Source organism: Lipotes vexillifer, unplaced genomic scaffold (genome assembly GCF_000442215.2).
Source record: "Lipotes vexillifer unplaced genomic scaffold, Lipotes_vexillifer_v1.1 scaffold666, whole genome shotgun sequence".
In the NCBI taxonomy this organism is placed as follows: domain Eukaryota; kingdom Metazoa; phylum Chordata; class Mammalia; order Artiodactyla; family Lipotidae; genus Lipotes; species Lipotes vexillifer.
This window is the reverse complement of record NW_006787408.1, coordinates 4,774,023-4,783,998: the sequence shown is the minus strand read 5'-3', so window position 1 is coordinate 4,783,998 and position 9,976 is coordinate 4,774,023.

Here is a 9,976-nt window from a genome sequence, read left to right as displayed (position 1 = left end):
ACAGAAATGCCATGAAATGCCAAAGCCAGTGCTATAGGAACAGAGAAGGCTTAAACTGTGGCAAAGTAAGACTCAAGGGGAAAGTGCAAAGTATTTAAATAATACGCTGAATTTGTTCATGTTTCCCAGAGTACTTTTATTCATCTTACTGGGTCCTTACAAGGTCCATGCAAGGAGGAAAAGGGCGAATATTGCTCTCCTTGTTTATCAGAGGCAGAAACTAAGACCTAGAAAGAGTATCCATCAGCCTCTGAGTTCCTAGGTCTCCGAGCACAGCCTTAGTAAAGGAGGGTTAGATAACCCCTCACCTAATTAGGTCTTCCAGGTAAGAATTCTGAAGGGCTATGATTAAGGGTTCTTAATCTCTGAGGGCAGTCCAACAAGAAACAGGCTGTAAAATTGCAGGTGAGGAGCTCAGTTTAGGAAGTTTAGCTTAACGAAGCATTTCTGGGGTGAGTCTTGCCAGACAAAGAATGTATGATTGACGGATGTTGAAGAACATCCTATTCTGGCGTTTAAAAACAGAGAAACTGGGCTTCCCTGGTGGCGCAGTGGTTGAGAGTCTGCCTGCCAATGCAGGGGACACGGGTTCGAGCCCTGGTCTGGGAAGATCCCACGTGCCGCAGAGCAACTAGGCCCGTGAGCCACAACTACTAAGGCCTGCGCGTCTGGAACCTGTGCTCCGCAACAAGAGAGGCCGCGACAGTGAGAGGCCCTCGCACCGCGATGAAGAGTGGCCCCCGCTCACCGCAACTAGAGAAAGCCCTCGCGCAGAAATGAAGACCCAACACAGCCAAAAAATTAATTAATTAATTAATGTTTTAAAAAATAGAGAAACTTACTTCACTGGAATGATTTCAAGTTGCTGATACAGGGCAGGAGGATAAATTAGATGGCTATGCCCAGCTGCTTCCAGCCCTGTGGTTCTCTGAAGCAGTTAGAGGAGGCGAGAGAACTTAGCCGTGAGAGACCAAAAGTCATTTGAACTGGGATCTAGATTCATCCTCAGCACATTTAGGAATGGGCTAGATTTCAGAGAACACAGTCTCTCCTTTCACATACTTGTCCCTTCACAGATATCGAAACGCTTTCTTTAGAAAAGCATAATCATTTACATGTACTGTAAAGGTCTCAGTGCCTCCACTGCAACAAAGGAAAATACTTACACACACACACACACACACACACACAGCCACACACACACACACACACGCTGCCACCAAGAAAAAGAACTGCAGACCTGTATGGGAGGTAGAGAAATATTTGGGGAAGAGGCCTTCAGACATCACATAGGTGACACCACCTTGTTCACCCTCCTTCAGCCCCAGAGAAACCTCAATGCAGGCTGACCATTGCAAGAAGATCCACACAGACTCAATCACACCAACATTCCAACTGGAACCTAGCTAGTTACCAGAATTTAATGACCATCCTTGCATGTGCATTTATGATGTGATAATAATTTGATGACCATGTTTGTATTTTTGGAGTGCCTTTCTTCTAGGGGATCTCAAGGAATGTTCCATATGGGCTCTTTAACTTTTTAATTATAAATTAACAACTTAATAGTGAAATATAAACAGAATCATCAAAAAAGAAAAATCCACACAGCAAAAGAAACAATCAACAAAGGGACAAGACAACTTACAGAATGGGGAAAACAATATCTGTAAACCATATATCTGATATGGGGTTAATATTCAAAATATATGAAGAACTCATACAGCTCAAGCAAAAAACAATTAACACAATTTAAAATGGGCAAACAACTTAAACAGATATTTTTCCAAAGAAGGTATACAAATGGCCACTGGTATATAAAAAGATACTTAACATCACATCATTAAGGAAATGCAAATCAAAACCATAATGAGGTGTCACCTCATGCCTGTTGGAATTGGCATCATCCAAAAGACAAGAGATAACTAATGCTGGCAAACATGTACAGAAAAGAGAAATCTTGTGCACTCTTGGTGGGACTGTAAACTGGTACAGCCACTGTGGAAGAGAGTACGGAGGAGTCTCAAAAAATTAAAAGTACAACTACCATATGACCGAGCAATTGCACTTCTGGGAGTATAGCCAAATGAAATGAAAACACTAACCTAAAAAGATATCTGCACCCCCATGTTCACAGTGGCATTATTTACAATAGCCAAGACATGGAAGTAACCTAAGTGTCCATTGATGGATGAATGGATAAAGAAAATGTCATATATAATCACATTTATATATTTATATTTATTATATGTATGTATAAAATAGAAAATTATTCAGCCATAGGAAAACAAGGAAATCCTGCCATTTCTATAACATGGATGAAACTTGAGGGCATTATACTAAGTGAAATAAGTCAGACAGAGAAAGACAAATACTGTATGATCTCATTTACATGTGAAATCTTAAAAAAAAAAACCAAACTCAGAAAAAGAGATCAGATTTATGGTTACCAGAGGGGCAGCGGGGGTGGTGGAGGGCAGATTGGAGGAAGGTGGTCAAAAGGTACAAACTTCCAGTTATGAGATAAATAAGTACTAAGGATGTAATGTACAGCCTGATGACTATAGCTAACACTGCTGCATGATATACAGGCAAGTGGGTAAGAGAGTAAATCCTAAGAGCTCTCATCATAATAAAAAAATTTTTTCTCTTTTTTTTTTGCTTTTTCTTTTTATTGTATCTATATGAGACGATGAATGCTAACCAAACTTACTGTGGTAATCATTTCATTATGTATGTAAGTGAAACCATTTAGCTGTACACCTTAACTTTATACAATGATGTATGTCAACAAAACTGGGGGTGGGGGAAGAAAAAAGAAAAATTCCAGCCTTCTTTACCATAAAACCTAAACTAGTGTCAAGATATAATGGTCTCTCCTTGCTTTAATATTGTACAGATATAATTTTTCATAATTGCTATCAATGTACCCATATTATTTTAAGGTTTTATTTTCAATACTTAACATCACAGAATCTAGATTTTTTTCATGTCCCTACCTCATTTACATATTTTTTAAAAGTAATGTGATATTCAGTTTGTTAACATATCAGATTATCTAAACAAATCACAGTTTGATCATTCACACTGTTTTCACTGAAAGAGAAAAGTGGTTTTTTCTTAGGGATCTGTATAAGTAATATTTATTCCTTGGAAAATGTTTTCCATGATTCAATTAATGGGTTAAACAGTAAATGAGAAAAGTCCTAATGGGAATACTATAGTTATCTCCCAATATTTTGCTCATTCATTCATTCATTCACAGAGTAAGATGGAGCAGAAAGATGGAAGGATCTTGAGTCCTTGGCAGCATCTTATTGCTGCCATACTTGCTCTGAACTGCCTATCGCATAAATCCCTACTTACATAACCACAGTAGTCAAGTTTCTGCTTCTTGCAACTAAAAGCAATCCTAACTGATAAACCACTGAAACATTTCTTTACGTCTGCACCTCCCTCCCTCCTTTGCTCCTATCTCTCTGGGAGAAGCATCCCTCCTGTTTTCTGAACTAGCCGTCCACGTGCATTCTTGATCCCATCCCCTCCCCTGCCTCCTCTTAGACCCTGTTCATAATGTCCTTTCTTATCTGCATCCTCTATCTCTCCCCCGCATTCTGGCTCTTTATATCTACTAATGAACCTGTTAGGCGCTCCCTTTCCTCTACCCAGCTCACCCCTAGGTTAACTCTCTCTTCTCCTTCCCTTCACCACCAGACTTCTTGACAGACTTGTCTACACCTACTCATTCCTCAGTCTCTTTCAAGCTGACTTTCACACACCCCCCAGCTGTGGAACCAGCAGTAAGTTCACCCACCAGCAACTTCCTAGTTAGCACACATCACACAGCCTTTTCTCTGTCTCCATCCTCCTCCAGCTTTCTGCCTATGACACTTCTGACCACGTTTTCCTCCTTCTTTTAAACTTTTTTTAAAGTACAAATATATTAAATAAGTTTTAGGGAAAATTAGTTCAACTGATGGATAAGATGAACATAGAACCATACCATCTATTTTCTTTCCTTCCTTAGATGCCACTAAAATATAGTAAGGATTTTTTTTTCAAACACAGCCACCCTACTCCCCCCGAAAAAGGAATCATCCAGAGGATAAAGGGAATGAGAGAAGAAATAATTTGTGGCAGCCATGAGACTTCTCAGGCCTCCATCTACTGGAGTGTAATTGACTAAGGGCCCCCTGCTGCTGTGCTCTGAAACTCACCTATAATACACGGCTGAGTTTGGGCCTAAGACATGCTTCCCTGAGATGCTCCCTACCAGTGACTGAGCATGGCAAGGAACTAAGGTAAGCCCATTCCCAGGAGACTCAAGACTCTTGCAACAGCCAACTTCGGCTAAAGGACTCCTACCAGCCTTGCTGAACGGCCTTACACCGCACTGTGGTCCAGGATGCTCCGCCCAGCCTTCCTCCCTCCTCTCCTTCATTCTCATCTCAGCCTCATGCTCTTTCAGCCTCTTCTGGCTCCCTCCCCATATTCTCTCACAAAGGCAGTTCTCTAATAAAATCTTTGCACATTTAATATTATCTTGAAATCTGCCTCTTGGAGGACCCAGACTAATGCATAACTGCAGGTGAAAGATTTCAACAAATATTTGGAAGATAACAAGCAGACAGAGGAGCAGTAGCTACTGTAAGCAGTGTGACCCAAAACTCAGTGGAACGGAAAGCTGATAGGCCTTGAGCCAATTTCACCAGCAGATCCAGAAAGACTCAGGATTTGGAGTTGCAGCTTATTGCAGAAGGTGAAGGGGGTAAAATGTGGGGCTGAAAGCAGCTCTAGCCAGGGGCTTCCCTGGTGGCCCAGTGGTTGAGAATCTGCCTGCTAATGCAGGGGACACGGGTTCGAGCCCTGGTCTGGGAGGATCCCACATGCCACGGAGCAACTAGGCCCGTGAGCCACAACTACTGAGCCTGCGCATCTGGAGCCTGTGCTCCGCAACAAGAGAGGCCGCGGTGGTGAGAGGCCCGCGCACCGCGATGAAGAGTGGCCCCCGCTCGCCGCAACTAGAGAAAGCCCTCACACAGAAAAGAAGACCCGACACAGCAAAAATAAATAATAAATTTTTTTAAAAAAACAAAAAAACAGCTCTATCCATTGAAAGTCTGTATCCAGAGAAATTAGGCCAGCATCTCCTCTCCCGGATCCTGCCCACTCTCTACAAACTAAGCCGTGCCCAAACTCCTGATCCACAGCAACTGTGCAATAACAAACGTGTCGTTTTAGGCTGCTTAGTTTGTGTTACACAATAGACGATTAAATCACACAGCAAAAATAAATAAAATAAAATACACAGCAGTTATTTAGAAAGGAAGCAAATGCCAGGGCTGTGGATGGGGGAGGAATATGAGAAAGTATTATATGTTTCCATATTAGCTGTTTAAAGCCATTTGGATCGTTTTAGCAAGAACATTACTTTGATGTGATTTTTGTAAAGTAAAAACTTAAACACATTAAAGGACTGTTGAAATGGGTGTTAGTACCTGAGGTGGTCTGACACTGAGACAGCCAGTCACAGCAGGGTCTGAGGGGAAGATGAAAGTCAGGAGTGGAGGAAGCCAGATGCTAATATAAAGTGAGGAGGGTCGGGCTTCCCTGGTGGCGCAGTGCTTGAGGGTCCGCCTGCCGATGCAGGAGACGCGGGTTCGTGCCCCGTTTCGGGAAGATCCCACATGCCGCGGAGCGGCTGGGCCCGTGAGCCATGGCCACTGAGCCTGCGCGTCCGGAGCCTGTGCTCCGCAAATGGGAGAGGCCACAACAGTGAGAGGCCCGCATAACGCAAGAAAAAAAAAAAAAAAAAAAAAAAGTGAGGAGGGTCAGATGTGGCATCCTAAGCCTGTATAAAGAGGCAAGAGTGGGAAGGAAGAGTTGGAAACCAAGCCAATAATGAGGCTAGCGAGAGGGGAGGGGTAGGATGTTTGCAGAGCTATCTTGGCCATGTGAGAAACATGTAACACCAACTGGTATCTGTGTTTTGGTTTATGGATTACCGGGTATACAGTACATGATGTATTGAGCTGACCTGGAGGTGTAGGATTAGGACAGAAAATAACTCTCTGTTGTTTTTCTTCTCAAAGGAACATGCTTACCTTATTGGATTTACAGTGTAAATATTACTTTGTATTCTGACTTTTTTAACACATTCAACTTTCCTATGTCTCTCAAATTATTTTAAGTTACTGCATACTGCATTGATTAAATGAATCACAATTTCTTTAAATCACTGTAATACTGCTGAATATTCAGTTTATTTCAAATGTGTCATGTGGAATTGACCATAATGAGCATCTTCATTCTCATGGTATTTTTAGTCTGTTCAATTATTTTCTTTGGAAAATCCTCAGTTCTAGGGTCACTGGATCGAGGAGCATACACATTTGCCTAGATCTGGATGGGAATTACCATATTGCTTTCCAAAAGGCTTAAACCATTTTCAACACATGAGTGTATTTATTTTACAGTTATTTCTCTACCATTTGGTGTTTCCTTTAACTGACCTTTCTCTTGGCTAGTTAGTAGAAGTAAAGTCATACACAGGATTTTCTTTAATTTTTGTATCTTTAAATTCAAGGAAGAAAAAAATTTCCTTTGTGTTTGTCTATCATTTGTCTCGTTTCCTGCATGGATAGTCTATTCTCTGCTGCACAGCCGGCTCTGAGAGCTCCTTGTTTTTTTTTTTTTTGGCAGTACGCGGGCCTCTCACTGCTGTGGCCTCTCCCATTGCGGAGCACAGGCTCCGGACGCGCAGGCTCAGTGGCCATGGCTCACCGGCCCAGCCACTCCGCGGCATGTGGGATCTTCCCGGACCGGGGCACGAACCCGTGTCCCCTGCAACGGCAGGCAGACTCTCAACCAGTGCGCCACCAGGGAAGCCCCTGATAGCTCCTTTGATTCCTCCTCCTTCCTGGTAGGCATCCTGCCATGCCGTCCTGAGCGCACGGCTTTTCTCTTCCAGCAATCTCTCCCAGGGTTTCATTAATCACTCTGGAGCAGTGTTTCTCAGAGGGTAGAATGGGGTCCCTTCTCCAAAAAAACTCACTTGAGATACTTTTAAAACGCACATTTCCTATCCTGATGCCAATGTACAGAAGCAGAATCTCCCTGAATCTCCCTCTTAAGCAACTTCCCAGAAGTGATTCTAAGAATTTGACAACCACTGATGTAGGAAACCCAAGTTTGTCTCTCCCATTTCACTGTTTCTCTTGCTCTGCACCAGTGAGGTTCAGCCACCTCCTGGGTCTCTCCAGCCTGATGTCACCTCAAACTCCACACATCCTAATAGCACTCCTCATCTTCCAGCATGGCCCCTCTCTCACAGGCCCCCTCAGCACTGATGCAAGTCAGCCCCTGCTACATTCCCTTGTGATGAAAACAGGACCACCATTCTTCCAGTCCATGGGCCCCACGTGCACCGTTCAGTACTGACGGCTATTTCCAAACTAATCTTTGAAGGAGATTTGCCTTTTGATAAAGGCCTTGCAGACCCTAGGGTAATGACTGGCCTTTCTGTTTGTCTGCATGCCACATCATGTCCGGAAAGCATAATTCAATGTGACAGATATGATCAGCAGTAGGCAGACAGATGGTACGGCTCTCCGTGCATCTCTAATAGAGCCGCACCCCAGCAAGTGGCTCTCTCAGCAGGCCTGACAGCCCGTCACCATGCCCGCCCAGGACAGGATGAGAGCAGTAGGGTGAGGGGAGAGGGCCGCTGCCTCCACACAAAGCAGCCAGGAGGAAAACAGAGGTTTTCTTCACTCTCCAGGCCCTGATCTCTGTGTTTTAAATGCATCTGAAGGCAGATCACAGACCAGGGTCCTGACACAGCTCTCACGGGAGGAAGCTTTCTGCGAGCTCTTCCCCTCTGTTCTGGCAAAGTGCGTCTATCTCCTAAACTCAACATACACATGGACTTCAAAAAGTATTCTAAAAATTAATAATTCAGGTGAAGATACAATTGAATCAATGTGCTCTCACCCTGTGCTGTATCTTCATTTTTAAGAGGGACCTGGGAAAGCAATGCTTTCAATATAAAATAACATATTGATAACACTGGGATTTCTAGATCTTGAGTATCTAAAAATACTCAGAGGATGGAGGAAGAGGAGGGATCCAGGCAACCTTGCCTTTCACCACCAAAGCCACACGTTAGTGGGCTATATCCATGCTAAGGTCAGCTCTGGCTTCTAGTTCAGTGAAAGAGTTCGTTGCCATGAAAGTCAAGTGCCTGAACGTTTGTGAATAACTCAGTTTTCTCAACCTGTTTTCCCAAACCCATATTCTCAAAACATGTCCCAAAGTCACAGGGCCATATGCTATGGCCCTCTTGGAGATTCAGAATGCATGTTAAAAGTTCTGAGAAATTGTCTAGTAAAGAACCTTATTTAACTTTTTTAACCCAATTTTTCCCAAATTTCTTGAACTTTGACACATTTTCCCTAAATATTGCCAATGAGCATGGCAGGCAACCAGTATCCTGTGGTACACACTTTGATTAATGCTATATCTGCTTTTAAAAAATCAAATCCTGCAAGAGGGAGGAGATATGGGGATATATGTATATGTATAGCTGATTCACTTTGTTATAAAGCAGAAACTAACACACCATTGTAAAGCAATTATACTCCAATAAAGATGTTTAAAAAAAAAAAATCAAATCCTGTTTCCTTGTGGATTTATTTTACCATTTCAGAAAGTTTTCTCTCTTCTCTTGTATTGGCTCTAGCTAATATTTTAGCTTGAGATTTTATTTCTAAACCAAGGTCTCTGTTTGCTAGGAGGCCTTGCCTCAAATGCAAAGAATGTTTTCTGAATTCTCTAGCAAAATGCAGCTTCTCTAGAAAGAATAATATGGTTCTATGTCACTACCTCTTTGTTCACTCATTTATCATTCATTCATTTGTTCATTCACTCACTCCACTCCTTTATTCCCAGAAGCACTGTGATAAACGCTGCCAGTGCAAAGGGGAAAAATTCACTGTGTTTGTGATGAGTCCTATGACAGATATAAGAATAGAAAAGTCCTATTTCTTTCCCAGCTGAGAAGGGGTGAAGGAAGTAGACAGAATAAAGGTCACGGCAAGGCTGATAGTGGAGATTAGGAATTCTGGTTGCAAATGAATGAGATTCAATTTCAATCTGCTTTTAAGCAAAAGAGGTGATGTATTGGCTCATTACATTGGCAAGTCCAAGGGAGGTGCTAGCCTCCGGTCTGTCTCCCAATGTGTCTCTCATCTCTGTTTTTCTCTCAGTAGCTTTAGTCACTGCCAGAACAGACAGGCTTTTTCCAGGAGACAAGGAGAACAGCAGCCCCCAGTTCATTCACAGCCTTCCGGCAACATAACCAAAAAGGCAAGCCACCTTCTCTATCTCTCTCTCTCTGTCAGCGTTGCAGAAGGAATCGCATGCCCCAGACCAGCCTTTGTCCTCCATTTCCAGACCCACTCCTAGGACCAGGGCCCAGGTGCCCGTCAGCCTGTAGCGTTGAGTTCCTCTCAAGGCCCACAGGAACCCCAGGGCCATGTTGGAGGTGGCACACAGCTGACCACATCTCTGTTTCCGCACCATGGCTGAAATTTTCAAGCAGGCAACAGAGAGGTTGCATGATATATCAGAATGTAACTTTCAGGGATCATCTTTTTTTATTTTCTTTGCTTTGTTTTTTGTTCCAAGTGGCAAAAGTAGACAGCTGACAGGCATAACTCTATTTCTTTTTTGTTTTCTTAAACATTTTTTCTTCCTCTGCACTTACATTCACATTTCTTCTGAGGAAAAGGTAAAACCATTGCTTTTAAGAGGAAGATGTATCAGTTATGGTACTAATAGGGTATGTGTTCAGAAACACAGAATCTTGCCTATTGTACTTGAGGGTTTTTTTTTATTACTTTGCTGACTTCTTCCAACTCCAATGTCTTAGTGTGACATCAAGTGCTGTTGACTTTTGATCTAGTAAGACATGAAG